Below are 6,718 nucleotides of genomic sequence, written 5' to 3'. Positions count from 1 at the left end.
GGCTAACAATCATAAGTAACATAGGGATAGAGATTGAATCTGTGATTTCATGGCTTTGGGGAACTCTTAGTTGAAGAAACTCCTTTGATAAATACAGGTGACCCCTGAACCTTAAGTTTTATAAAACTATCCAGAGTACTGAACGACTAGGAACTTGGCTAGCATCAGATATCTGATATGTAAGAGAAGTGGGCTTAAATTTAAGATTATTGAGGCTAGTTGTTTATCCTCTACCCCATACTTACCTGAGGACCTCAAAATGTTTTCCTACTTAAACCCATCCTATATGGGTCCACTAAATCTCTGGTTTAAGCCTATATAGATCATTTTGCCTACACCAGGTATACTTGATAAAGTACATTTTTTTGTAAGTGATTATGAATCTACCATAGATAGGATCCTCACTATTTGGGGTCTAGTAATGAGGCAGAATTGGGTTAATGATATAAGGTAAGTAAGCATATCTTTTGGGTCATCAAATGGTGTGAGTAGGCCAGATATAATAAATCCCTAATTATATTGCTTTTATTTCCCCCCATCTCCATTATTTATCTAGCTTCCTATTTTTTTTCTGAGGCAATTGGGATTATGTGACTTACCCAGAGTCACACAGCTAAATAGTGTTAAGTATCTGAGGCCAGATTTGAACTGAGGTCCTCCTGACTTCAGGTCTGGTATTCTATTCACTGTGCCATCTAGCTGTCCCTAGTAGACATGATTTTTATCCCCATTTTAAAGATGAGGAAACTGAGGGAGGTAGAAGTTGTGACTTAGCCAGAGTAACACAACCCATGAATATTTAAGTCTAGATTTTCACTCAGGTCTTCCTTTCTCCACATCTAGCATTCTGTCTGCTAGACAGTCTTGCTAAGAAACCACTTATATTGGAATATAGTTATCAAAATATTTTCTAAAATCAAGTTAATAAATTCTAGCTTAAAACAGCTAGATGGCTCATAGCATGGAGTGCCAGGCTTAGAGTCAAATTTGTTCTCACACACTTACTATGTGACCCTGGACAAATCACTTAACTGTTTGTCTCAGTTTCTCATGTATAAAAATGAGCTGGAGAAGGAAATGGCAAACTACTCCAGAATCTTTGCCAAGAAAACTCCAAATAGGGTTATGAAGTGTCAGATGTGACTGAAATGACTAAACAGTAACAATAGTAATACTTTGGTAGTCAGTTCTACCATTACATTTCCTGGCAATGTGTTGGAGTTGAACAGATATGTCATACCTTGTCCAGTTTATAGCTGATAAATGTCAATAATTATGGAAAGCTGTGGGTAAGAGGATGACAATCTTTTACTATGGCAGGAAGAGTTGAAATACAAATTATTTAAAAAAAAACTGTAATACAATTAGAAAGCCAAACTAGGGGAATTACTTGAATGACTGTTGGATGTCAAGATCATAGGATCAAAAGTAATTCTATCTGGAAAGAGATTTAGAGGCTATCCATTCCAAATATCTCATTTTATAAATTAAGGTGATTAAGTAATGTGTTCAAGATAACACAGATAGCAAGCATCAAAGGTAAGATTTGAATTCAGATCTTCTGACTCTAGGGTACTTTCCCCTAGACTATGTTATCACCTGGAAAGCAGAGCTTGGGAGTGAACAGAGGATAAGCTCTTTGGGAGGGAGTTGGCCCTTGTTATTTTTTCTGGACCAGAAATTCACAGGATAGAGGAAGAAATGAGCAGCCCAGCTCAAAAATAAGATCAAATGGAAACAATCCGTTTCTTTGCCTGTGTAACTGGCACAATGGATACAGAGATCTGTATTCAAATAGGACCTCATACACTTATTAGCTGTATGACCCTGAGCAAGTCACTTAACCATGTTTACCTCAGTTTCCTCATCTGTAAAATGATCCAGGGAAGGAAGTGGCAAACCATTCTAGTATCCTTGCCAAGAAAACCCTAAATAAAATCACGAAGAGTCAAGGATGACTGAAAATGATTGAACAACAGCTACAACAATAATCTGCAATAAGACTCAATGGCACAGTCTTTCAGTTTGTGTGTTTATGTGTATTGGTGGGGCAGAGAATGAGGAGGTGAGAAGAGGTTGGTGGGGAAGTTACTGTGATTCTTATGCTGCTGGGCAGACTGTGCTGAGTACAAGATTCAGAGCCAGAAAACCTGACTCTAAATCTACCTTTTACTCACTATGAGACCTTAGGTAAAATATTTAAACTCTGTGGCCCTTTGGGAAATGCTGTGTTTGGATTATATAACCTCTAAGGTCCTTTCCAAACTTTGAATCTTGACACTGAAGAGTACAATAGTAGGTTTCACTTATTTTACAAATATCATCTCATTTTATTCTTAGAGTAACCTTGGGACATAGTTGCTATTAATATCCCAAACTACAGATGAGGAAACTGAGGCATGACTTGCCTCATTTATGTCTGAGGCAGGATTTGAATTCAAGTCTTCCTAACTCCAGAGTTCTATTCCCTGCATCATCTTGCTGCCTATTAAATTCAGTTGCTTGAAGAAGAAATTTCACTTAGCTTGATCATATGCAGGCAAATTTTACCAGAAAAACAATATTGTAAATAAAGAATGAAAGCTGTATAGTTATAACTTTCATTTTGATACTTTATTACCTATCATACAAACATTAGGTCAGAGACATCATAGAGAGTATATAATATTCCATTTCCTGAAAGACTATTGTCTCATGCTGAGACTTGGGTTTTTTACTCCTAAGAACATACCTCTCTAAAGGAAGAAAAAAGTAGTCAGAGGCATATATCTTCATTCTCATAACTAGATCACAAGTTACATACAATGGAAAAAAAGAGGCTATAAGTAATCTGGCAAAATCCATGCAAGCTCTTCTAAATATTTAGGAATCTTCAAGGCTTAACTTTAAAATTCATTTTATGGGGATTACAGGGTCCCAGGTCTCCCTGAATCCCCACTGTGATGTAATATGTTTATACAGACTTAGTTAAAGAATTTGCAAAAAATACACATTTAAATATTTAATGTACATACATATATATGTGTGTATATATACATATACATATATCATGCTTGAGAGTACATAATACATTGATAATATATCTCCTCTTTGAAAAACAAAACATAAAATTACTTCTTGTATCATGTCATACTTAGAATAAATAGTACAATATTTATTATTAAGAGAATAAATACAATTCACAATGTTTGGGAAATAATCACAATTGATTTAGGTTTATATATATAAGCAAACTTATTTCATATTCTTCTGTATTGTGCAGTTTCTTATGAAAGCACATGTGCATCTATACTTCCAATTTTTCTTTTCTTCCAATTATGAAACTTTTATTCTCAAAGAATAAAGCTTACTCATTTCCATGTCATTCTAAGTTTGATAAGCATTTTTTAAATGATTACCATATGTAAGGATTTAAGAGAGTTTTTTACTACATACATTTTGTTTTTTTATTTGACTGGAATGTTCTTCCCTCCCTCATTTGTATATTTAAATCTTTTCAATCCTTCATTGAATCATAAAGTACCTACTGTGAATCAGGTACTGGAGACACAAAGGCAAAAATATAAAGGTGCCTATACTTAAGAAATGTATATTATTTTGGTCCTAGTATAAAATGCTACCTTTTCTATGAAACCATCCTTGGCCAACCATTCCACTCAGTGATTTGACTTCTACTTATTTATGGTTATGGCCTGGACCACACAGATGAATATCTAATTGTTTGACTGCCTTGTATCACTTTTTTTTTTTTTTCATGTAGGTTAGACTCCCCTCTCTCACTACTCAGTAAAATTCTTGAGGGCTTGAATTGTATTTTATTTTTTGATGGTTATTAATTTGTTTCTTTTCATCCTCTTGGCTTTAATATTTTTGCCATTTTTGCATAATACTGAAAAGTCTTTAGCAGTTTACATACTGCATCATACTGTAAAAAGTAAGCTCCTTGAAGACAGGCAGTTTCCCTTTTTTTTTGTCTATTTTCTCAATATCTAGCACTGTATTTTGAACTGATTATATTAAATCCTAAGTAAAGGTTTATTGGATTTCATAGTAGTATTCTCCACTTTCCTTACAGCATTAATCATAGAGTTTAATTCATGTATATACAGGTAAATTGTATCCAAACAAAGAACATTCACAGTGGTTCCATTTATTGGGAAGTATTTTAATGTTGCCTGAGCAATGACAAGTGCTTCTCAGTCACTACAACATGATCTTGGTGGCTTACAAGGAAGCTTATTTTTTTAAGCTGTTCTCACCATATCACACTACAAGAATTTTTTAATTTGAGGTTCCAAGAATAACAGTTGCAGGTATTAATTTCACAGCAGAACTAACCCCTTGAAAGCATGATAGACTCAGATCTTGGTTCCAATGGGGAGCTGTGGCATCTGTGTGAAATCTCTAGGTTTCTGCATTTTATATTTCCAGATGTGATTATAAAAATCTGAATTGAGTCCAATATCATGAGTACTTTCTCCGAGAAGACAAATAGACAACACAGCCTTCTGTACAATTCTTAATAAATACATAATAATTACATGGAAATATCTAAATAGGTTACATACTGTATCAGGTTAAGCTAGCATAAACCAATGGAGCTTCAAGCATAATAATGCTCATTGATACTCAATGTAGGCACATGAAATTTGCTAACGGATTATTAGAGATTAGAGACAAAATATAAGGAATACAATTGGGCTATAGCCCTTTCCATTTTGTCTTGTATAAAGCTAGTCAGTGAATAATATCCACTCAAATATCAATGGAAACTTCAACTCATAAATTGCTACAATATAGTAAGAGAGTTTAGTAATGTTGTTGAAAGAGCTTATGCAGTTATTGTTCATAATTGTTATCATACAACATAGTTCTTAAGTCTCATTTTTAGAGTCTGAAAAATACCAAACAGTTACATCTTCAGGTAAATATATATCTTGCCCAAATTCACACAAGTTAGGGAATGGATGAAGGAAAACTTTAAAAACACAAATCTAAAGTACATATGATTGATTAAGCTTACAAAAATTAACAAACTCTGATGGTTAAATGTTCTCTCAGAGAGGGAGGGAAATATTAGGCCACAGGAAAAAAAATCAGGAATATCCAAAGCAATGTAGAGGTGTAAGGATTATGTTTGAAATCAGAGGACCTAAGTCCTAATCTTGGGTTGGCTCCTCCTTGGCTGTTTGATCTTGCTGAAGTATATCACTTATATGGACCTTAGTTTCTTTAATCAATAAATAAGGCAATCCTGCTATAGGACATCTAAGGTTCCTAGATGCATAGTCTCTAAAGAGATAGATCTGGAGTCAGGCAGATCTCAGTTCAAATTTGACTTTCAATATTTACTTGTTTTCTGATTTTGGAAAGCCCTTTAACCTCTCTCACCCTCAGTTTCTTTATCTATAAAATGAGGGGGTTTCATTCTATGGACTTTTCTTATAACCTATAAGACCCTCTAGCTCTAATTCTAGGAACCCAAGACCAAATGGTATTTGCTTTTGAATACTTGCAACAAAGGACAAAGAGTGCTTTAATATGACCAGGGGAGATTTCATAATTTTTGATTGCTTTATAATAATCAAACAGTTCCTATACTTTTTATCTCTGTATATGAAAGTGAATATAATTTTAAAGATTGCTCTAGGGTTATTATCATCTAAGATGTGCATATAATAAAGATATTGGCTGTGCAATCAAACCTAAAAATAGAGTATTTACAGTGACTACAAATTACATTTTAATGTGTAATTAAGGACTTTTATATTGGGAATTTTCCAACCATTTCCTTTTTCAATTCTGAGAGTAAAATGAAATAATTGAAAGAATCTTTCTCAGGTAATGACATATTTATATGTTTTCATAAGTTGTTCTGTATCTCCAAGGAAACAAGAAAGCACTAATGAAAATTTGCTACAGGGTCTGTATTTTCTATACATAGCACTGTATTTTTACAAAGTATTTTAGATTTTACAAAATGTTTCAAAAATGTACAAAACTTAGGTGGTAGGGTATTTTTATTGTCCCCACTTTATACATGAGTCAATTGAACCTCAAAGGGACAAAATGATTTGCTCATGATCACATAGATTAGAATGGATCATATCCCCACCATTTTGACTGATATATATGTATATATGTATGTATGTATACATGTATGTATATATACAACTGCATATATATGTATATATACAATTCTACTGCAGAAAGCATCACTCCATTGAGCTGACCACATTGTTCAAATGCCAAATGTACATTTGCCATAAAGAGTATTTTATGGGGAGCTCACACAGGGAACTCACAAGATGATCAGAAAAAGCAATAGAAGGACACTTTCAGGGTCTCTCTTAAGAAATTTAGAATTGATTGTATGACATGGGAGACACTGGCATAAGACCACTCAGTATGACATGCTCTCATCAGAGAAGGTACTGTGCTCTATGAACAAAACAGAATTGAATTAGATCACAAGAAATGCAAGATGCGTAATGTTAGAGAATCCATCCCAAATGATCATAGGGACTATTTGTGCCTGACCTGAAGCAGAAAATTTCAAGTTCACATTCGTTTGATCAGCTTTAGTCTGCCACACTAATTTGACTCTAACATAGTGAAGTTATTTTAGTCCTCTTCAAGAATAAAGGACAACAACCATATATACATACACATATATTTTTTTCCTGACTTGATTATCTGGATATTTGACTGAAATCCC

Source organism: Sarcophilus harrisii, chromosome 1 (assembly GCF_902635505.1).
Source record: "Sarcophilus harrisii chromosome 1, mSarHar1.11, whole genome shotgun sequence".
NCBI classification, from domain to species: domain Eukaryota; kingdom Metazoa; phylum Chordata; class Mammalia; order Dasyuromorphia; family Dasyuridae; genus Sarcophilus; species Sarcophilus harrisii.
Note: the sequence above shows the minus strand (reverse complement) of the source record.